The 23962-nt window shown below is 41.6% G+C and overlaps 1 long non-coding RNA gene across 1 annotated transcript; it reads left to right on the top strand.

Moving 5' to 3' along the window:
* The first annotated feature begins 4812 nt into the window (after positions 1-4812).
* On the top strand, positions 4813-6770 carry LOC122862688. Its single transcript, XR_006374830.1, has 2 exons — positions 4813-5736; positions 5868-6770. It is a non-coding gene; the product is annotated as an uncharacterized LOC122862688 (long non-coding RNA).
* The last annotated feature ends 17192 nt before the right edge of the window (positions 6771-23962 follow it).

Here is a 23962-nt window from a genome sequence, read left to right as displayed (position 1 = left end):
ACACACACACACACACACACACACACACACACACACACACACACACACACACACACACACACACACACACACACACACACACACACACACACACACACACACACACACACACACACACACACACACACACACACACACACACACACACACACACACACACACACACACACACACACACACACACACACACACACACACACACACACACACACACACACACACACACACTCACACACACACACACACACACACACACACACACACACACACACACACACACACACACACACACACACACACACACACACACACACACACACACAGCTATATGCCTTCAGTCCACTACACACACACACACACACACACACACACACACACACACACACACACACACACACACACACACAGTAAGCTATATGCCTTCAGTCCAACTCGTGTCTTTATTGATCTCTGCTGAGTTCACAGATCAGAGGAAAATAAGATTCTGCAGCTCAGTCGAAACGAACTCCGATTCTCTTTCAAACCAACGGATCATTTATTAGTTGGAGGTGAATGAAAGGTGAGGTCCAGGTGTGACTTCCTGCTCTGAAACACCTGGAGGAGTTCACCTGTCCTCAGGTCTGTTTACTGAGGCTCTGACCTCTGACCCTGAGCTGCAGCCTGGGGTGAGGTGGGGGGCAGGTTGGGACATGAAGCTCATGAACACATCACTACAGAAAGACGGGGTGGACAAAATAACAGGAACACCTGTAACTGTCTCTGTCCTCCTCTGACGGATCAATCAGCAGGAGGGTCGGCGAGTCCAGCTCTGATCAGACCTGATCAATACTCCTGATCAGCTGACAGAGCAGCACCTTCACCTCTGACCGAACACACACAGAAACACACATACACACTGCAGAGACGGAGGTCATGACATCACTTCCTGTCCGTCTGCCGAGTGTTTCGTTAATTGGTGAAAAAGTGAAACGTACACCTGATCTTTGAGCGAGTAAACAGCCATATAATAAACTACATTTCCCATGAAGCTTTTCCAGCGCAGCAGTGTGTGTATCATCTCTGTGCCAGCTGGCCTCAGGCTGTCAGGCTGCCGACCTCTGACCTGCGACAGCCTGGGGGATTGTGGGAAATGGTGTTTGTTTGTTAAAGGCCACTAAAAACAGAAATATTAAATAAAGATTGTTTTACTTTAACGTTTCATCGCAGAGTGACTCTGAGTGAGTTTCACTTTGTCATCAGATCTGGTTCAGACATTCACCCTGATGCTAACATGCTAACATTAGCATGATAAAACGAATGTTAACATGTTCAAATGTACTTTAACAAACTACCTGTAGGAAGCGTTGGAAGAAGCTCTCAGATCTACTTCAGTAAAAGTGCAACAGCATCAAAATATACTTAAAGTACAAACTGTGTCTCCTGTAGGCGCGTTAACATGCTACGAGCTGATCAAAGGGTAAAGTCTGAGATGTCCCGAGAAGGCCACCGTACAGGTGATAAAACCTTGTGATGTATATAACAACGCGTTATTTCCTCTGGCGCCACCTTCAGGACAAACGTTCCATTTTTTACGTATCAGCAGTAAAGATTTGTTTCATGGTTTGTAATTATTATTACAGCCTCACACGTTGTGTCCGGGTGGAAGCTGGTTTTGAGGAACTCAGTACAAATGGAAAGGAATCAGGAGGTGAGGCGGGAGGCGGCAGGTGAGGCGGGAGGCGGCAGGTGAGGCGGGAGGAGGTGAGGTGAGGCGGGAGGCGGCAGGTGAGGCGGGAGGCGGGAGGAGGTGAGGTGAGGCGAGAGGTGGCAGGTGAGGCGGGAGGCGGCAGGTGAGGCGGGAGGAGGTGAGGTGGGGCGGGAGGCGGCAGGTGAGGTGGGAGGAGGTGAGGCGGGAGGTGGCAGGTGAGGCGGGAGGCGGCAGGTGAGGCGGGAGGAGGTGAGGTGAGGCTGGAGGCGGCAGGTGAGGTGGGAGGAGGTGAGGCGGGAGGTGGCAGGTGAGGCGGGAGGAGGTGAGGTGAGGCGGGAGGCGGCAGGTGAGGCGGGAGGCGGCAGGTGAGGCGGGAGGAGGTGAGGTGAGGCGGGAGGCGGCAGGTGAGGTGGGAGGAGGTGAGGCGGGAGGCGGCAGGTGAGGCGGGAGGGGATTGTGGCGTCCTGGGGGAGCTGCACGGCAGAGGGACTCTGTGGAAACATGGACGCTTGTTGACGCCAACAAATAAAAACCTCTGAGGTCGACAACAAAAGGTGGCAGCAGAAGAAGAAGAAGATGAAGAAGAAGAAGAAGAAGAAGCAGCAGCAGCAGCAGCAGAAGAAGATGAAGAAGAAGAAGAGATTTCTGAAGTCGGTCTAACTCTCTGTTCAGTCGGAGGTCACTGATGGAAAGTCCATTTACTCAGGTTCTGTACTTAAGAACACTTTGAGGTACTTGTACTTTACTTGAGTCTTTCCATTTATTCTACTTTCTACTTCTCTGCTACATTTCACTACATTTATTTAACAGCTTTAGTTGCTTTTCAGATTTATAATAATACTTATTTACTTTTACATAAGTGGAGTTTTAAATGCAGGACTTTTCCTTGAAATGGGGTATTTTTACATTCTGGTATTGGTACAGTAACGGATCCGAGTACTTCTTTCTCCACCGGCAGCAGCAGAAGAAGAAGTTCAGTTTTAAAATCACAGATGAGCAGGAGGTCAAAGGTCGCAGCAGCCTGACGGATGGAACTAAATATTCCTGTGACGTTCGAACAGACGACAGAGAAAGAAGACGGACTTCAGTCTGAACTCGACTGGAAGAAGAAGAAGAAACTTCACCTAGTGAGGAAACAAAGCTTCAAAGTTAAATAAATAAATGACAGATTTGTAGTTTTGTTGAGTGTAAAACCTGCGACCTCCTGGTCTCTCCTGTACGACACTTTCTCTTCTGGGTCACGAGTCGGGCTTGTTTTACTTCTTCAAAGCAAAAACAAAAGAAAAAGGAATTTGTAAAAACCCAAAGTGGAGCATAATTTGAGTTTGTTTTGTCATTTTTCAGACAACAGAAACAGAAAAACGGCTTTGTTTTTCGGTTGTTTGGTATGAAAACGAAAAATGAAAAAAACACATGATATTTCCGTTTCTTGATCTTTTGGTATAAAGTCATAATATTCTTCAAGAGGAAAGCTGCAATATTTTTAGATTAAAGTCATAACTTATTTAGTAATTTATTATTTACTTTTATCAGTGAAGCAGAAGCAGAAACTGTCGTGTAATAAAACGTATCAGGATAAATAAGGAACCCGTTAAAGGGGAAAATGAAACAGGAGAAATTCAGAGAAATCCCCAGTATGATACTGGGAACGCTGGGCTGATTGGGGCTGGGGGTCTGATAGATGTCTCCGCTCCGTGAGGAGAATTCAGAGCAGCCCGGTTTCCGCGACGGCCAATTATGTATCGGAAAGGGGGGGGGGTCGGTAACCTTGAATTTATGTTGCCATGGAAACAGGCTCTGCCTTGCATTAAATTCAACGCCAGATACCTGACATGAGGATATATAGATATATACATACTGTATATACATGTACATACTGTTTATATGGTATACAAATATACATACACACACACATATGCTATATACACACATATATCACCACGGCAGCAGCTCTGAGGTTTGGAAGGTCTTGTAGTCGCAGAGCTGACGGCAGCGCTGCAGCGCCCACACACTCTGGGGGCGATGAGGTAATGAGGGGCAGGTGTGCAGGCAGGTGGAGGATCAGGTGACGGGGGTAAGGGACCATTCATCAGACGTGACAGCGACGACAGAAACAAGTTATTTTGTTCTGCCAACAGTTACCAGAATGATTCTGATGGTGGGAACGCTGGTGTGCTTCCTGTCCGCGGCGTGGAAGCTGTTTGTGAGTGAGTAACTGCTGACGTCACGAAGCCTGAAGAGCTGAGAGCGTCGGCTGTGTGCGGAGCGATGAGGAGGCTGGAGCCTTCCTCACATGAACACATGAAACCAACAGAAACGTCATGTTTCCATCGTCTGAGCTTTTAATGACGTCGTCTCGCTGCGTCCTCTTCTTCTTCTGCGGCGCTTTAACGGCAGCGGCTGGAGGATCGGCTCCACCAGCTGTTCACCTCCGTCAGCCAATGAGCTCGCGTTCTCGCAGCAGCGGCGGGCGGAGACGTGATCGTCCAGACTTTGAGCGGAGTGTCTCCGGCTTCACTCCTCCTCCTCCGATGCTGCACTTTGGATCTCCTCTGCATCACCATCAAAAGGGTCACGTGACCGCTTTCAAAGGCATGCTGGGAGACTGGCCACTTTGCCTCCCCCCTCCACAGTGGGGGAGTCACCTCTTCTCCCCAACATCCTCGACAGCCACGACTCCCCGCTGAGCGCGGACCTTTATTCAGAGCTTTGAAGCCTCGCTGTCTGTCCAACAGCAGGGACATTACCTACCCGTGTGTCTGTAACCTGCAGCACAGACATGACTGTCAGTGTGGAAAGATTTGTAAAGCCTCTGTCCATCTACAGCACTGATCAATATGTTTTAGATGAACAATTAGTCAGATGACTGATGGTTCAGTCTCAGTGTGTCCAGCTGCTCAGCAGCAGACAGTCAGAGAGCAGCTGCTGAACAGAGCGGAGCCTCCAGCAGCTAAAGAGCCAGATAAATGCTAACATGCTGGTGTTTAGCAGCTATAATGTTCACCATGTTAGCATGCTAACATTAGCTAGTTAGCAGTGAACACAGGGCGCAGCTGAGGCTGATGGGAGCGCCATCAGCTCTGCAGGTATTTGGTCAGAAACCAAAGTGTCGGACGCGTTAACGTGTCGACCTGATGGTGGCGCTAGATGGAAAGTCAGAGGATCAGCAGAGTTATTACAGTTCATCCTGAGGGGAGCATGAACGATGAAGCACGTCTCATCGCAGTCCAGCAGCTGCTGAGACGCTTCGGTCTGGACCGAAGTGGAGGACGGAAAATGCCGTCCACAGAGCAAAAGAAAACATTTTTATATATTCAGGTGTGATTTTCAACAGCAGTTTTTAAGAGTTAAGGTAAACCTGTAAAATAGCAAAAAAACGATGTGCAAACTTTATTCATTTACTCATGTGGGTTGTTTTCAGTTTTAAAAGTTGATTTTAACTGTGTGAAAACAACCTTAAAGGAGTTTGATTTACTGCAGGTTTGTGGTCGGAGACACAGAGAGCGTTCAATAGCGTATTCATGCTGTAGAGGTCTGTGGACTGTACTGAGTACATCAGTCTGCCGATACAGACCTGTGCTGACGCATCCTGTCCTCTGTTAACTGCCCTAATTACCTGGATGTGCTCAGACGTATGTTATTGAGTTCCCGACAGGAAGCTTAATCTTCCAGCGTTCAGGTTAAATTAACCATCCAATCAATGACTCGGGAACAATTCTCCTGACTCTCATTGGAGGAACGCCGCATCCTTTTCTCTCTTTTAATGGCTGCAAATCAAAAGCCGAGGTCGCGGAGGAACGTGGACGTCCAGCGGTGCAGAGACAGAAAGCGCCCGGTGAATCATTATCCTGTGATTATGAACGTGTCCTCGCACATTTCTGGACAGGAGTGATGGAGGAATGTGTTTTCATGCCATCAGCAAACAGAGGTTATGGTTTCAGCTGCATCACTCCAGGGTTTAAAAGAAAAGAGATTCACTTCTCATAATGTTGATGAGCAGAAGAAAAGAGCGCGGAAACATTACAACACAGCCCAACATCAGCACCGCAGTAAGAAGTAAAGCTTATTTCACTCTACATCTGTAGAGTAATTCTTCCTCTTAAATTCCAGTTGTCTTTATTTCTAAATCAGATTATACGTGAAATTGTCATCAGTTTTTTTTCTCTTTTGTTGGAGCTAGGCTAGCAGTTTCCCCCTGCTTCCAGTCTTTGTGCTAAGCTAGGCTAAACACATCCTGGACCTGTCTGTGCACTCAACTAGACACAGAAATACAGCTGATCTCCATCTGGAACATCAGAGAACAAGAGGATTTACCGTAAGACTCTTCTTCCAAAACAATTCATCCTCTTTTCTTCGGCCGGGACTCTAAAGCACTTTCTACTTCCTAACATTCAGAATCCTCGACACTTTAAAACACATTCAGACAACAATATGCCGCCAAAACCTGGCGTCTCTACAAATAATCAGAAAGGTGTCTGTTTGAATAAGACGGAGGACGTTGGTGGTCGTGTCTGATTGAGGGCAGAGCGATCGGCTCTGACAGGCTCCAAACAGAAGCTGTCAAAGCTGTAATAGCGTCCAGGTTTCCAGATGAGCCACTGATGGATTCGGCTGTCTGAATCCATTTCTGCAGCCGGACTGATGCCGCCGACAGAGAGGCCTTATTCTGCTGTAATTAACCACCAACCGCACCGGGAGCGCCACCATGCAGCGACCGCAATCACCATACAAAGAGAAAAAATAGAACAAAACTAAATTAATATCCTTCTGCTCAGCGGCAACAAGATGGAATATTTCTGGAGGTGCAAATCAGGAGGTGACATGTCAGTTTTAAGTGGAGGAAAAAGGGGGGAGAATAAGAAATTGGGGGTAGGAGGTGTGATTTAAATAAATCAAGAAAATTGGACTGCGTCTCAGCAAACTGTCATGTATGAATTATTTTGGGAGCGTTTGAGCAGCGGGTACATATTCCTGTTTTTGTATAAGGAGCATAATTTTGACTGTTTTTGTAAAAGTATTCCACTAATAGATGTTAGGGTGTCGCACATCATCTGGTTTGAATACACAGAAAAGGTGCTCAGGACTGTTTTGTCTGTCTTGATTTTACACGAAAATCAGAATTATGAGAGGATTACTACGACCGTAAACTAGATATAGACGGTAATGTTAATATCTATGAGGTTAATATTCTGATCTTGACAATCTTAGAAGTATTTGTTGCATTACAGAGAACAGTGAGAACTTAAATGAACCGAGTCCGCAGATCTATTCAGATTAGAGGTTTATCTGAGCTCTGCTCTCATTTAGTCAGATCAGGGATTAAAGGTATAGACCAAAAATGTACCGGGAACTAACCTGAGGAAAGACCAGGGATTAAACCAGGACTAATCAGGGATCAACCTGAGACAGACTAGGGGACTACTCAACAGACACCAGGGATTAAACCAGGACTAATCAGGGATCAACCTGAGACAGACTAGGGGACTACGCAACAGACACCAGGGATTAAACCAGGACTAATCAGGGATCAACCTGAGACAGACTAGGGGACTACTCAACAGACACCAGGGATTAAACCAGGACTAATCAGGGATCAACCTGAGACAGACTAGGGGACTACGCAACAGACACCAGGGATTAAACCAGGACAGACCATGAATTAATCAGGGATAGATCAGAGATGAACTCGGAGCACATTTTAGATTAACAGCAGATAGACCAAGATTAAAGTGGGACAAACCAGGCATTACCTGGCATAGACCAGAGATTAAAGAATTACTGACCAGGGAATAACACTGGACAGACCAAGAATAACCTTGGGAAAAAACAGGGATTAATCCATAACAGACTATGGATTAACAGAAGATAGACCAAGGATTAAGACAGGACAAACCATATTAAAAATATGGAAATATTAGGGATTAAGGCAGGGCACACCAGGGATTAAACTGGGATTACACAGAGATTAACCTGCGATAGATCAGGGGTTAACCTGAAACCGATCCAGGAGATCCAGGGGGTTAACCTGATAGAAGGGAGATTAATCTGGAATAGACTAGGTGTTTAACCGTTGTTTATCAATTATGACAAAACGTATGCACAAACAGAATTGTCGGAGCCTAATCTAACGCTGCTCTCCTTCAGGCGGAGCTGAGTACCAACCCCAGCACCTGCCAGAAAACAACACAATCAATCACTATGGATTAACAGGAGATTGATCCAGGATTAAACTGGGATAAAGTAGGCATAAAAAATAGACCACACATTAACCTTGAACACACCAGGGATTAATTTTGGACAAATTATGGATTCATAAATTAGTATTAAGAGGATATAGAAAGGAGAGAATTAAACAGGGACAAACCAGGCATTACCCAGGAAAGACCAGGGATTAAGGCAGGGCAGACCAGTGGTTAACCTGGGATTATACAGAGATTAACCTGTGACAGATCAGGGGTTAACTTGAAACAGACCCAGGAAAGACAAGGGGTTAACCTGGGATAGAAGGGAGGTTAATCCAGGACAGACTATGGATTAACGGGAGATTGATCCAGGATTAAGATGGGTATAAAGTAAGCATTAATCCAGAAATATTATGGATTAAAGAAGGATAGACCAGGGTGTAACCCAGGACAGATCAGGGATTGATTGAGGATTGATTATGGATTAACAGGATATAGAAAAGAGATTATCCCGGGACAGCAGGCTGATATGAATAGGTCAAATTTCTGTGACATTAACTATTTCTGCTCTCCAGAGGATGATCCCTGATTATTTTAATGACCCTATGACCGTTCCTGTAGCGCCACCATCAGGATAAATGTAGTCTCACTGGTATAGAGTTGCTTTGTATTTAGTATTTAAATGTCTAGACTGAAGCTGAAGCCGTCCTTCAGTCTGAGAGCGGAGCAGCTGGTTTTTCTAAAGACACAAACCGAGACCAAGCTGTCAAACCCCCTCCCCCCTCTGCTTCCCCATCACTGCCTCTCTGTGGGACACTCTCCATTATAGTAAAGGGGGTGATGGAGGGGGGGAGGCAGTGGATTTAGGCCAGAGAAGCCGTCCTTCACCCTCCACACCTTCTCCTCCTCCTCAGGATTAGAGGGGTTCAGCTGGGAGAACCAGGACCCTGTGGAGATCCACCTTCGAGAGACACAGTGCAGATTAAACCCACACTTTGATTAAAACAATAACAACCAACAAGTCCTCCAACCCATACGACCACATCACATAGGTCGTTTGTTCTTACCCTCTAATACGACCTACAGGAGTGTTTCCTAAATTAGCGCCCCTACCGGTGACAGTTGAGGACGGGCTGCAAGCATACGTTACGTAAATCATGTGACTATAGGTCACGTGACGTTAAACACGTGGTTAACGTTGTGAAACGGTCGCAGATTGATTAGGTTTAGTCAAAAAAAACTACTTGGTTAGGCTTAGGAAAAGATCATGGTTTGGGTTAAAATGAATATGTTACGATGTTACGTAAGTTACGCAACTAACGTAAGTTAAGTACATTACGTAAGTCATGTATGTAACTTAAAACTTTAAATAAGTCAACGCTGACTTTTGGTTTCACACGGGACACGAACCCGGTCTCCTGTGTGAAAGTCCTTTGTTTGTTTGACTTTCTAGCTCTTTATTCTAAGACACCTGACTTCCTCCTTTGCTCCCGTCATAATAACTGCGACCACTAGAGGTCGCATCCTACAATAAACGTAAACATGGGTCGTAATAAGCTCCATTCTCTGTTGTCAGTGGTGGAAAGTAACTAAGTACCCAACAGTATATAAAGTCGTGCAAATGAGCTCCACCTTCAGCAGCTGCAACATTAAAGTGATGAACACATTAATGCATCAATAATTATAATCCAGTAATATCATATATATTATTCTGTAATGGGCCGCTCTGCATGATGCTAATTATTACATAATGATAATCTTGGTACTTTAAGTATATTTTGATGCTCATACTTTTGTACTTTTACTTAAGTCAAATTTTCACTGCAGGACTTTTACTTGTAACAGAGTATTTCTGCACTGTGGTGTTACTACTTTTACTGAAGTACAAAGATCTGAGTACTTCTTCCACCACTGTCTGTTATCCACATTTGTACAATTCATGACGTCGAGACAAAGACACACAAAAGACAGACTGTTGACCTGATTTTAACAGGCAGCCAATCAGAGACTGGGATTTTCTGCGATCACGATGTCATACATTTGAAAATATAAAATTCTGTCAGTGAGGTCAAATATCTTCACTCGTTTCCGATCAAATCTAAAGTTCCAAACTTAATTCATTCATTCACAGAAACCTTCATAGAGAAACTGTCATCGCCGCCCGCTAAGTGTTCAGAGCTGAGTCACAGGGTCTGTCCCGCCCCCCAAACAGCTCAGTGTATCCCACAATCCACCACAGTCCTCTGCTCCACACCAGTCCAGTCCAACCTCCACAGATGTTTATCACTTAAACCCTCCGCAGTCCAGGTTCATGTTGGTTAACTTTCTGTCTGTGTTTAGCAGCTTTTAAACTGTCCTCCCCCACGTGCATGATGTCTTTTTATTTCAGCACAAACTCAGCTACAAGTCTCACTTCTCATTTTGTAAATTTAACAAAGTATAAAGCTGCCAGGAACCCAAAATACAAGGAAAATGACACAGGTGCCTATAAAAATGTACACATCTTTTGTAATAATCTCTCAATTTACTATTATAGAACAGTTCAAGGTCGTAAAAAATGTTGTTTCACTATTTATACGCACAAATACAGCAGAAAGAACTGTAAGAAATGAACTATAACAGTTTATTTACATGTAAAGTGATTTTATCCCGACTGGTTTTTGCGCACTTTTCATTCTGTAAGTATGTAAATCACTGAAAATATTAATAATTCAGTTTCTTTTGATGTTCGTGGTCTACAGATGTAAATGAGAAAGTGTGTGAAAGCTCCACATCAGCAGGTCTGCCTGTCAGAAAATATACAAGAGGGAAGAAATCTCCTTCCTGAAACACTTTTAATTAAACATTTTAAAATGTATATAAAAATATTCAGCTGATTATTTTCTTGCATCAGAACATCCTGTTTTAAAATGATTCATGAAGTTATGAAAACAGCTGATTTTCTTTCACAAAGGAGAAACTAATTTTCATTCAGAGACGACTCGACACAAACAATAAACAATAGTTGAGTGAAACTAGAATAAAGCTCTAGTCGGGTTGGTGTTTTCTCAGATTGATGTTTTGTGTTGAAGCAGATGAAACCAGCAGCAGCTGAGCGACTCTGCAGCCTCGAGCTGCGTTCACAAACAGCAGGCGGCTTCAAACGCACAAAAACCAGCCCGCAGCAGAGAAGAAAAGAGGCTTCAAGAAACAAAACACCCTCCTTCCTCCAACCAAACCCCCGACGGGCCGCGACACACGACACTCTTTTCTTCTTCTTTAGTTCAGGCTGAAAGAGGAGGAGGAGGAGGAGGAGGAGGAGGAGGAGGAGGAGAGGGCAGCTGTGATTTGACGAAGAGTTTCTGTCAGAAAACTGTTGTAAAAGCTACTGAAAGGTTTTCTTTATTTTGGTTTTTTAAGTTTCACTAAACATGTAAATCATGTTTCCTCACATTTTAGCTCTTTTTTGTGTTTTCCAGTAAGTGTGAGCTTTGTGTTATTTTTTAATGTTGTGGGGAATTCTTCGTGGTTTAATGGACTTTGAACTGATCTTAAAAATAGTCTGAAGGGTGTCTTTTCAGAAGTTTGTCAATTTGGAAAATGCGATTACTTGTCATGTGTTCAGACCAGTTGTGTATATGAGTCTAAAAAACAGGCGAACCATAAATCATATAAATGCACAAAACAACACAGTGTAGCAGGTAGTGATGGAAGAAGTACTCAGACCCTTTACTTAAGTGTCAAATACAAAATATCATCAGCCTCATCAAAGTATCAGCAGTAAAAGTACACAAGTATTAACAGCTTCCTGAAGTAAAATTATAGGTTGTGCAGTAAAACAGCATGGTCTCACCGAATGACGTATGAATAACACGCCAATGTCTTAAGTCATTTCACGTGTTATCACAACGCCTTTTTTGCTTTTCGCCTGTCATTTCACGCCATTTAGTCTCTACTGACTTCCATTGTGCAGAGACGGCGTGTGATTTGACGTGTGAATGTCATATAGTGTCAGGTGACGTAGTATATACAGCGACAAGTCCGCCTACGTACTTATATTAACCCAAACCATGTCGTTTTGTTGCCTAAACTTCTGTTGTAACTGCTTTATATACAGTTAGCTAGTTTTAACTGCTTTATATACAGTTAGCTAGTTTTAACTGCTTTATATACAGTTAGCTAGTTTTAACTACTTTATATACAGTTAGCTAGTTTTAACTACTTTATATACAGTTAGCTAGTTTTAGCTGCTTTGTCTCTTTAGAGGAACTGATAACAACTCAGAAACATTTGAAACATGACAAGGAGAAACAACTAGATACTGAGATGGTTTGTGTTGTATTTTATAAGCTAGCTGATCATGTTTTTAATGTAAAATCTTAATTTAGTTAGTAACTGTCAGAAAAAAGTAGCCTACAATATTTCTGTCATAGATAATATATATATGTCTGAATTGTAGTGAAGTAGATGTATAAAGTATCATAAAATGGCAATACTTACTTTCCACCACTGGTAGCAGCAACGTTGGTTCTAAACAAAGTGCTTCATAAACAGAAACCACAGAACAGCACATGCCAACCATCAAGGTGTTTCTACACGGGAGGTTTTTCAGTCTGACAGAACAGATAAGTTTCTGTTGTAATCAATCCAGTTGTCTACCCACACCGTAGTGGGCTCATTACTGCCCCCTGAGGCTGGAGAGCAGAAAACACCTACTGGTATTTGTTGGTTGGTGAGAACTGCAGAACGAGCTCATTCCACACGTGTAAAAACTGTGATAATCAATAAAGGAGTGATTTCTGCTTTATCAGAAGTGTTTTCTATCAGTATGTTTAGCTTTTACAAGAGAAAAGACTTAAAGAGCAGCACACAGACGTTTTACTAAACGTCTCTCTAGGAAATAGGGATTAATTTATTTTTGTGTTTTTTCTGAGTTTCTCAGTTATTTATTTTTAAAATAAACAACAAAAACAACAACAAAAATCCATCTGCATCAGTCAATAGATAATCACTTTTCTTCAAATAAGACAAAAAATCAACAAATGTGTTTGGATCATTTCAAAATCCACTTGTTTCAAGAATTTTCTGAAGTGTAAAACTGGAAAATGTCACATTCCTGATTCTTGTACAGTGATTTGCTTTATATTGTCTTTATTTTAAGACTTATTTCTAGAGAGAATATGAATCTTCAGTAACAGAAATTAATATACATTTTTAAGGGTGTTTTTTGTGTATTAATATCCCAGAGCTCTTTGTTGGTGACACAATGTGCTAATAAAGCTCTTATTCTGCTCTTAAAAAAGAACAAACATGAAAAGATGAAGGACAGAAGCAGAAAGAAGGAGGAGAAAGAAAACGAGAAAACCGCAAGGAGTCTTTTCTTTATCTTCGACTTTCTGTGACTGAACAAACAGTGTGAGTCTTTCTGCTCGAGGCGTCTTCACCTCTGAGGGTTACAGGCCGGCTCGCTAATAAGCCCCAACACAAAACCCCCAGCAGGCCGAGGGGGAGGAGTGGGAGGGGACGAGGGGGAGGCAGATGCCAGACTCGGGCCCCGGCAGATGGGGCCTGATGAATCCTGAAAAGGAGGAATTGAAACCCGGAGAAGTTGCCAAGCGGCCGGCTGTAATTATCGCCGCGCCTTTGGGTTCATTGTCAATTAGAGTGGCGGTTGGGGCGAGCGACAGCTGTGGCAGATGGCGAGGGTCCAGAGAGAGGGGGGGGGGAGATGGTCCCTTAAGGTCTCCTCTCTGTTATCAACACTAAACTCTCTGCATCATGCTGTGATTTCTCAGGGTTTTTGAGTGTGGAAAGTTCACTTTGATTAAACACTCAATTTAATGCAGGATTATAGACGATATTTGCTCCTTTCAGACATTTATATACAAATACAAATATAAATATTAAGGCTGTCTCACATCTGAGTGAGATCCCAAAGTCACTGTTACATTAAAGTCACGACAGCAGTCTGAGGGATTTATGATCTCTATCGATTCGAACGTGGAACCAAATATTAAGTGTTTGTCTATAACAGTTAATATTATTGAATAAATAAGCAACACTCAAAGTTAAAGAATAAAACATACTTAGTTATTACTTATGTATAGTTTAACACTGAACCAGACTGAGGGTCTGCAGCCATGCTAGCAGCTCTGTGAGTCTGTACTTAGAAACAGTGGTGCTTTGAGCTAAATGCTAACATCAACATGCTAACATACAATGATAATGTTAGCATGTTGATGTTAAGCAGGTATAATGTTCATTTACTTCAACATCTTAGTTTAGTGTGTTAGCATGCTAGCATTTGCTAATTAGCAGTAAACACAAAGTCCAGCTGAGGCTGATCGGAGTGGCTGAAAGTTTTTAAAAGTTAGCTGAGATTTGTTCTCTCAGGTGATGAATAAACTTCTACATTCAAATCTCTCTTTTTGATAATTATAAATTTGACCAAAAACCACCAAAGAAATAAATATTGATTTCATGGCAAAACTGAATTCCAGTTTAATCCAGTTTGATTATTTTAGTTGGACTTTAATGACAAACAATTACTTTATTTCAATTAATTTTATTTACACGTCTCTGTAAAGCTTTCAGGAGGAAAACCTCTGTGTGTGGTTGTGAGTCCCCAGCAGGGAAACAGCTGGATCAATAGGCAGCTTTTAACCACAGAGAGGATTCAACCTGAATATGGATCCATCTGCTCTCAGAGTCTCAGCACAAGCCGGACAGGAAGCGGAGCCTCCTCAGGACGTCCTGTCGGTCCGTTAGTGTTTGTATGGAACAGAAGTAAACGCTGATGCAGCTGAACTGCCTGCTAAACTGATCACTGAATGAAACAAATTATAGAAAAAACTGCATTACATTAATGCTGGAAGTTAATCTGCAATAATAATGTTTTAAGACTTTCTGTGATAAAATATCAGCATTTCATCTCTTCATCTCAACAGGTCCTTCTCTCTTATGCTTGGAGATGCCTCCTCCTCTCGTGCTCCTCTCTTTTGTGGGGTCCCCCAGGGGTCTATTCTGGGTCCCCTCTTATTTACTATAAAGATGCTACCCCTGTGGTAAATCATGCGTAGACAAAATATCGATTGCCATTGCTACGCAGATGATACGTACCTGTATGTCCTGATAAAGCCTGGTATCACTGATGTGTCCTGCAGTGGAATGACTGCAGTGATTCCTGAAGATGAGATAAGAATCTGTCGTCTTAATTTGATTTCTTAATTTCACAGTATTTCAAATGCTGCTTAATAAACTGCAGATCAGATGTTTCCATTAGGCCATAAATACAACTCAGCACAATGTTGATGTGATTATTCACCTTCAACATGAAACTATATATCTGTGAGGTGTTTTTAAAGATTTACATCTTCAGCAGGAACCAATGGGCTCGGAGCTGAGAGCCGCAGACAGGAAGTCAGGAAGAATTGAGAGCGACATGTTGTTGGTTTGAGTCCAAACATGAGATTTGATGAAAATAAGAAAAATATAGAATAACACTAGACTGATAAAAAATGGAGCCTAAAAAGCCGAACATCGAACACACAGCGGCGAACGTCCAGCGTGTTTTTACGTTTACGATCAATGTGTGTCTGAAGATCCATCCATCCATCCATTTTCTACCGCTTGGTCCCGTTAGGGGTCAGTGACTTTGGGCCTTAGGCAGGGTACACCCTGGACAGTGGCCAACTCGTCGCAGGGCTAACACAGACACAGACAGACAACCATTCACTCTCACATTCATTCAATACGGGCAATTTAGAGTTATCAATTAACCTACACATGCATGTCTTTGGACGGTGGGAGGAAGCCGGAGAACCCGGAGAGAACCCACGGTAACACGGGGAGGACATGCAGACTCCACCCAGAGAGATTGTGTGATGTTGGTCTGGTCCGGGAATCGATCCCACGAACCCACGATCTCCTTATTGGGAGGCAGGAGCTTTAGCCGCTCTGCCACCGTGCACCCGTGTCTGAAGATCAAAATCTATAATACACACTGCTGCAACCAGTGGTGGAAAGTAGACCACGTACATTTACTCAAGTATGTACTATTTTGAGGTGTTGTACTTTACTTGAGTATTTCCATTTTCTGCTACTTTATACTTCTACTGCATTACATTACATCTTAGAGGCAAATATTGTGCCGTGTACACATTAATGCATCAATAATTATAATCCAATAACATAATACATATTATTCTGAAATGGGCCGTTCTGCATAATGACTAATACATTATATTTTATGGAAAATGTTGAATGCAGGACTTTTACTTGTAACAGAGTATTTTACTACTTTTACAGAAGTAGAAGATCGCAGTACTCCTTCCGCCTCTGTGCATGCGCGTGTGTGTGCGTGTGTGTGTGTTTCATGTTCTTATATCCCAGTGGGGACTAGTGTCACCGTGGGGACAAGTGAGGTCCCCACAGGCAGAGACGGCTTTCTGAGGGTCAAGAATTGGTTTAAGGGTTCAGGTTACAATTAGGTTAAGGTTTGGGTAAGGGGCTAGGGAAAGCATTATGTCAATGACTGTCCCCCATGGAGATAGTGACAAAAAAAACGTGTGTGTGTGTGCGCGTGTGTGTGTGTGTGTGTGTGTTGGGTTAAGGGTTAACTGGACTGAATAGAAGCCCCTCGTGAGTGTAGAAAGGCAAATAAATGCTGCTCTCACCTCCTCACAGTTCTGTTCATTGTGCTGGGAAGCCACTCCCCCACCCTTTTCTCCTTCTCTTCCACCTGCTTCGTCTCCTCTCTCTCCTGCTCTTACTCTTTTTCTCTTACTCCCCCTCCTCCTCCCTCCCTGGTTTCAGTGGTGCAAGAAGTACTCAGATCTTCTACTTCAGAAACACTCTGTTACAAGTAAAAGTCCTGCATTCAAAATGTTACTTAAGTAAAAAGTACAAACGTATTTGCATCAAAATATACTTAAAGTATCAAAAGGAAAAGTACTCATCATGCAGAACGGCCCATTTCAGAATAATATAGATGATATTATTGGATTATAATTATTGATGCATTAATGTTGCAGCTGGTGAAGCTGGAGCTCGTTTTAATGGCTTTATATTCTGTTGTAGTTTGTGAATTTCTCCAAGGGATCAATAAAGTTTTATCTTAAACTGTTGATTATATTTTGTATTAATAATCTGAATCTGTAGCAAAGTAACTAAAGTTATCAGATAAATGTAGTGGAGTAGAAGTAGAAAGGAGCAGAAAATGAAAAGTAAAGTACAAGAAAAAAATTGTACTTAAGTTCAGCACTTGAGTACTTGTACTTGTTATCACAGCAGCGACACTGAGGTGTTATCAGCCTGCAGAGTTTAAAGAGCAAAGTATAAATATTCTACATGTACAGAACATATATAAATAAATAAAGAGCAGCCTTCATGTCTGATGACCTCCATCTCCCTCATTACTTCATAAAGTTACTCGGTTTGTCTTCAGGCTGATGTATTTAACAGCAAAACAGTGGATCTGTGGCCCCACCCACTGAGGTTTGACTCAGCCAATCAGAACGCTCGATGTTTGTGCCTTGAGGCAACAAAACACTGAAAAACTCCAGAAACCACAATCTGTGAAAACACTCAAGTGTGTGTGTGTGTGTGTGTGTGTGTGTGTGTGTGTGTGTGTGTGAGGGTCACTACTTGGGGTCAAAGGTCACTGTTTCCAATAATAGCTATTAGCAATGCTGACAGGCTGCTGTCAGCCAGGGGGCTTGGTCGCCACGACGCCATCAGTGTGACCAACTTCATCATCATCATCATTATCCGCATAGATTTTGCTATAAAGTACTGATACACTTTTTAAGTTTTTTTGCTGAACTTTTCTCTTGTTTTATTGAACCACTGAGCAACAAACTACCATATCATGATGTTCATTAATCATAATCTGGAGTTTTGTTAAACTCTTAAATGTGATTTTATCTTCAGGTGGCATATAATTAATACAATTTTTTTTTTAATAATATAATTTTTGAAAATAATTGTTCACTGTTGACAATTACAACAGCTGTTCAGCAGCCAACTCATATCTGTGATGTCAAAGTGTGTTTGAACGCACCAACAGGGATAGTTTTAAAGTCGCCACAGTTTGGTCCTAAAAGGCTTTGCCAAACCAGCTTCCTCTAACCTTATTAAAGATAGCGGATCAGAGTGTGTTCATATGCGTGTCCTGTATAGTTACATTGGGTTTTTTGGAAAGCAAAGGGAATCCTTCCTGTTGTTTCACTATCAGAACTCATTGTACCACGACTGATGAAACAAAACTCTAATTAAAGAGAAACACACTTCCTGTCTGTTGACTCGTCTGCAGTTAAATCCATTAACAGCTACAAACTGAACTGTGGATATATTCCAGTATTAAAAGATAAATCTGGTGATTAATTCCTTGTTTGTTTGATGTAAAAAAAAAGTGTCCAGGTGTCCTGTTTTAGGAAATTACTTAATTAGGGCAAAAAGTACCAATGCCATTCAATCATTATCATTATTTCCCCCCCAAATTTCAGCTAAATGTGGTTCTGCTGCCGAAACCGTGCACGGTACAAATCTGAAAATTTCAAGGTAGGTACCAGAGAGGGAAGCTTTATATCCATGTGTTCGTTATATTGAGCTGAATCTAGTAGCGCAGGCCACAATTATTTCCACCTGCAAAACCCACTTTTGAGAAGTAGTTTCTGGGTGTTCACCTAAGAGAGATGAAAATTATCTCAAACCAGTTTTATTATTGTACTGTGTTTGTTAGCTATATGAATTTGATTGTCCATTGTCGTTTTTTTTAAAAACACAAACCCCAGTAGATTCTCCAAATTACACCAAATTTGGCACACCAACCCTCGGTGTGCTACCATGCTGAAGTTGCTGCAAATCCAATATGTGGTGCTGTGACACATTTCCCCCATTATCTTAGGATTTAATTGTACAATATTGGATGTGTATACCAAATTGGAGAAAATATGACCATGTATTACTTAACAATATATATATCTAATATTACTTGGCTCTTCATGTCATAAACACTCCCAGCTTCCCAACTGGCTCGCTCTGGTGAGCCTTCGGTTTTAAATTGCATCAATCTCTAGGACCCCAGTATACTTGCTAGCAAGTCTAGTTTAAGTATATTTGAGAGCCATTTTTAAAGATTTACATCTTCAGTAGGAACCAACTGTATGGATAAACCATTGTTTTATCTTTTGTGATTTGTTGACAATAAAGGTAGATTAATACTAGAACTATTCAGTTTACAACCTCTGAAATGCTAAATGCCAAATTAGATTTGCAACTCGAGGGAGCTGCTCTCCTAACACTGAGTGTTCAAAATGTCCACCTCGTGAAAGAGGTCAGTTATTTTCAGTGTTGCCAGATTGGGCGGTTTTTCTACTTTATATTTAATTGGGAGGATGAAAATAGTTTTGGGCGGGTTGTGATTATTTAGGCTACTTTTTGTGCCATTTGGGCAGTTTCCACCAACAAATACTTAGGCTGTATCCCAATAAGTCAGCCCCTGCTCTCAGTATGATGGTGCCTGACAGGACACTGAGTTCAGTAGACTCAGCTCAACATGCAATGACTAATAACTGTCGACTTTTTCAGATGCAAATTATTATTCGGTCATAGCTCTGTGATACAAGACTTACATCTGTTCATATGAGTGAAAACGTTGAACCTTTAATGTAATCTAAAAGACTTAAATATATTTTATGACTTCTACTATAGATTTTTCATTATTGTAACCGTGATTATACGTTTGCCTAATACTGATAAAACAGAAGACCGAAGGCGAAAGGACAAATTATTTTTCATACAAAACCCCTTTTCTGAATGAAAATTGGGCCACTTTTCTGATGATTGGGTGGGTTCTGGTTCTGACTGGGCTACTTTTTGTCAGTCCAATCTGGCAACACTGGATATTTTCCTGTTGTCCAGACTAGTGACAACACTTCTTGTCATTAAGTCCCTCATCACTCTCTTCTGTCTCCATCTGAACCTCCGCGCTGCTGAAAAAATATCATTAATTCAGTTTAATTCAGTGTTATTGAGGTGAATATTCTGCTTCTTTATCTCAGAAACACACATGTGGACCCTGAATGAATGTGTTAATGATTCTCATTGTGTTAATTAAGAGCCTATTCAGGAGAACGATTGTGTTTATTATCTTCTCCATAGCGCCCCCAGACTGCTTCATTATGAAACATTCTCCCTGCACCAATAAAAATGAATAAACTAATTGTAAAATAATAACTTGTGACATACTGCTGTCTGCTGGCCTGGTGTTTGTAAGCCTCAGCCCCGGTTTGGTGTAATTACACATTCGCAGAGTCATTTATAATGGAGAGGGGCTTTGTAAGGCAGAGTGCAGCCGTTTAATTGTAATGTGGCTCGACATTCATCAGAGGCGCCATCTGAGCTCAGTTCAGTAAAGCAAAAGGTGATTGTCTGAGGATCAGCTTGTTATGTTTTGAAGAAAAAATGCTTTTTATGGAGCTGGGAATTCATGTAGGTAGATGAAGGTTTTAAAAATTAGCACATGCAGTTAAATTCATATGAATAAAATCTTTTGTGAGAAAATGTCATCTTGATCCGGATAGCGGCACAACAAAGTTCATCTGTGGTCGAAATTTGGTGATGTAGCGACACAGCTAGTTGAACGACTGTATCTGCAGAGCTAACTGCTAACATGCTAGCCAGCCTGGAACATACTAGTGCTAATCAGACACAATAGCTCTTTGCTGTCATAGCTGATCACATAATTATTTGTATCATAGATATTTGTGAAATAACTTTCTACAAACCATGACTCTGTTGTGGAGCATTTTATACTCCAACTGAGCAGGGTTACAAAATGTGATGGCGTGATACAGCTAATAAGCTACTATAGCTTCCTCCATTTTGGACCCCCTGGCTCTCCATTCACTCAAAGGTCAGCTCTGTCAAGACGGTTTGTTATTGGTCGATGGCACAAGTTCATGGGTCACCAAAGTTGAACTCGACCCAAAAGATTTGCACAGATTTTCTTCGCCCAAGAGCAAATCTGCTGATCGCAGTGATTTCATTGAAATGAATAGATTTTGCTTGGACATTTCACTGGTTTAAATGCTGGTGTGACTGAGCCCTTGAAGCAAAAAGTTGATCAAGAACCACCAAAATCTGAATTTAGAGAACTATAATCATGGAGTCTCCATGTCTCCAAACCAGTTAGACCACCTGAACAGTGCTGGTTATCATATTAAAATGATTATCTGACAAAAGGTGCCACTATGACGTGGGTTTTGGTACTTGACACCAGAATGAAACTTAATCATTCTGCTGAGGATTAACATGTTTTTCTCTTCATTCAAAAATGAAGTCAAACTTATAAAATGTGTTGGCGTATATATATGTGTGTATATATATATATATATATATATATATATCAACCAATGCCACCAATGCAATGAACCAATGTATAAATAGGAGCATGTATAAATTAAAAAGCAGTGGTCCAAGGATTGATCCCTGGGGAACCCCTGAAACATTTTTTGCCCCTTCAGATTTAAAATTAAAACTACTACTGATAGAAGTTCTGGTCATTTAAATAAGAAGGAAACCAGCTAAGAACACAGCCTGATAGACCGACTCAATCTCTAAGTCTTAGTTAAGGAAGGAAGGTTCGAAAAGGAAAGAAAGTGAAACAAAGAAGGAAGGAATGAAACATGGAAGGAAAGCCGGAAAGATATCAAAACTGATGGAAGGACGAAAAGAAGTGAAGGAAGCAGAAAGAAGGAGGAGTTGCTCAGTGAAACCTCGTCTGTTTGAGCCTGTGAAATTGTATTCTGGGTCTTGATCTTCCTCCTGTCAACAGCAGCAGGGTCGGACTCAGGGGCCCCTAGAGGTCCCGGGCTCTTTAACCTGATTATGGGGCCAACGGCTGCTAACAAACAGAAGAGATCCATCAGAGAGGAGGTGTGGAGGAGTGGTGATAAAGCAGCAGGCAGCTGCAGCCACCGACCAACTCCACAACACTGCAGAGCTTCAATACAGAGATTAACATGAGAAAGCAGAGAGGAGGCTTCAACAGCAGCTCTCACTCTGTAAACACACTGAGAGAAAAGAGGAAGGAAAACACACAAGCATGAAGGCAAAGAGCCTGGATATGATTTCCCACATGCAGGGTTCGTCCCAGGGCCAGACTGGGTTAATAATTCAGGCCGGGAACCGAACGTCAAACAATCTCCACACATTCACAACAGTTTTTGTAGTATTACTACGCACCAACCTTCTTCCAAAACATCCAAAAGCCAAGTGTCTTCAGTTCCAAGAGTTAGTCAGGTGCACTTCCATAACTGAGGCTACAGGAATAAAAATTCATACATATGATGTTTGTGCACTTTTGCTGGCAGTAAATCTGAATGCATGAAGGTTAAATGTGGGTCACTATTGGGGCCTAAACGTTTCATTTTATATATGAATGATATGTGTGAAGTATGAAACATATTGCAGTTGGTTTTGTTTTGCAGATGATTTAAATTGTTTTTGCTCTGAAATCCAATTCATGGTTTTTGGGAATCGAAAAAAGGAGGATGAAGTCATAATATTGGCACATGGAGTTAATATTTAAAAAGGTATTCGATAAGTATTACAATTCTGAACAAAGCAAAGTATATGTTAGACTAAAGGATACTTCAAAAGTTGTACTTTTCACTGATTTTACCAGATTTTACCATATGTTAGTTGCCACATATACAACTAATAAAATCCATTATATATACTACAGAATAGAGTAAGAGACAGTTTATCAAGTCAAAGATAATAAAACTGAAAAAGATTGTTGAACGCGCAGATTGTTTGTGATGTTTTTAAAACTGAATTTAGTGTGTGGGGTCAAACTGTGGAATTTAATTTTAAATGTTGTTCAACTATTATTGAATTAAACAAAATGTAAACAGACCAAACAACTGAGCAATATGAGCTTGATGAGTGATGTTTGTGTCTAGTGTTTTGTTGTTGGTTGTGTGTGTGTGTGTGTGTGTGTTCTGATGTGTTTAAAGAACTGGCAGAACATCTGATCATTTATGTTACTTGTTTTGAGAAGAAGGCAGATGATATAAGACTGTGTTTTATATTGTTGTATTGGGGTTTTGAATAAATAGTAAAATAGAGAGACGACCTTGCACTCTTCCACTTCCTGTGATGACGTCCTCAGCAGTCTGACAGAGTAAAAGGAACTAATCGCCAAAATTGCTTTACTAGAAGACAGTAACCTCAGTACACCACGACAGTAACCACGAGCACACCTTTGACTGATGGTTTATTTCTAAGTTCACCAGGTCAGGACCCAGAATTGTCCCATGGTGAGAAATATCAAAATAAATACATTTACATAAAATAAAATAAACTTAAAAACATTTTTTGATTTGTTTGTTTGTACTTATACTAGCAGATTCTTGGCATAACTGTCTAAATATATCTTAAAATCTATGAACAGCTAACATTTCACATTTGTTTAAATGTAGTGGCATTCACTGCACGAATACATATTCACCTGTTAAAGATACTTAACGCCACGAGAATGACAGGGAATTAAATATTAAAAAGAAACACAAAAAACGAGCTTTGCAACAAACAAAGGAACACAAAGTAACTTAGCGAACCCTGAACGCACCTCATCGGCTGCTTGTTACAGAAAGGAAGAACAATTAACCTCGTCTCATTTCTGTAGTGCCTCATACTGCTGATGCTGTCATCCTCCACTTTAAACCAGCAGAACTGGAGGTGACATCAGTGAAGTCCAGTGCATCTCTGCTTCCTGGAGGATGATGATGTCACCGACTGATCCTTCCTGCTGATAGGACGATGACTCACCCAGCAGGCGACGCTCGGCCTGCAGGCTGCAGGGGTTTAATCTCATCTCCCCTTTGTTGGTCATCTGCTGCTGATTCCTATCTGACTTTTATTATTTTCTATATTTTCTCTTCCGCTCTTCTTCTGCAGTTTAATGAGGTTACAGTCGAGTAAACAGCAGCTTCTTCTTCTACAGCCACTCCTGCTGGGATTCAAATGACACATTACATTTGAAAAGAAAAAGAAGAATATTTAGATTCTTCTCCACAGATATTCTCCCACCCATTGACACAATTAC

Source organism: Siniperca chuatsi, linkage group LG16 (assembly GCF_020085105.1).
Source record: "Siniperca chuatsi isolate FFG_IHB_CAS linkage group LG16, ASM2008510v1, whole genome shotgun sequence".
In the NCBI taxonomy this organism is placed as follows: domain Eukaryota; kingdom Metazoa; phylum Chordata; class Actinopteri; order Centrarchiformes; family Sinipercidae; genus Siniperca; species Siniperca chuatsi.
This window is presented reverse-complemented; position numbering and strand designations above follow the sequence as displayed.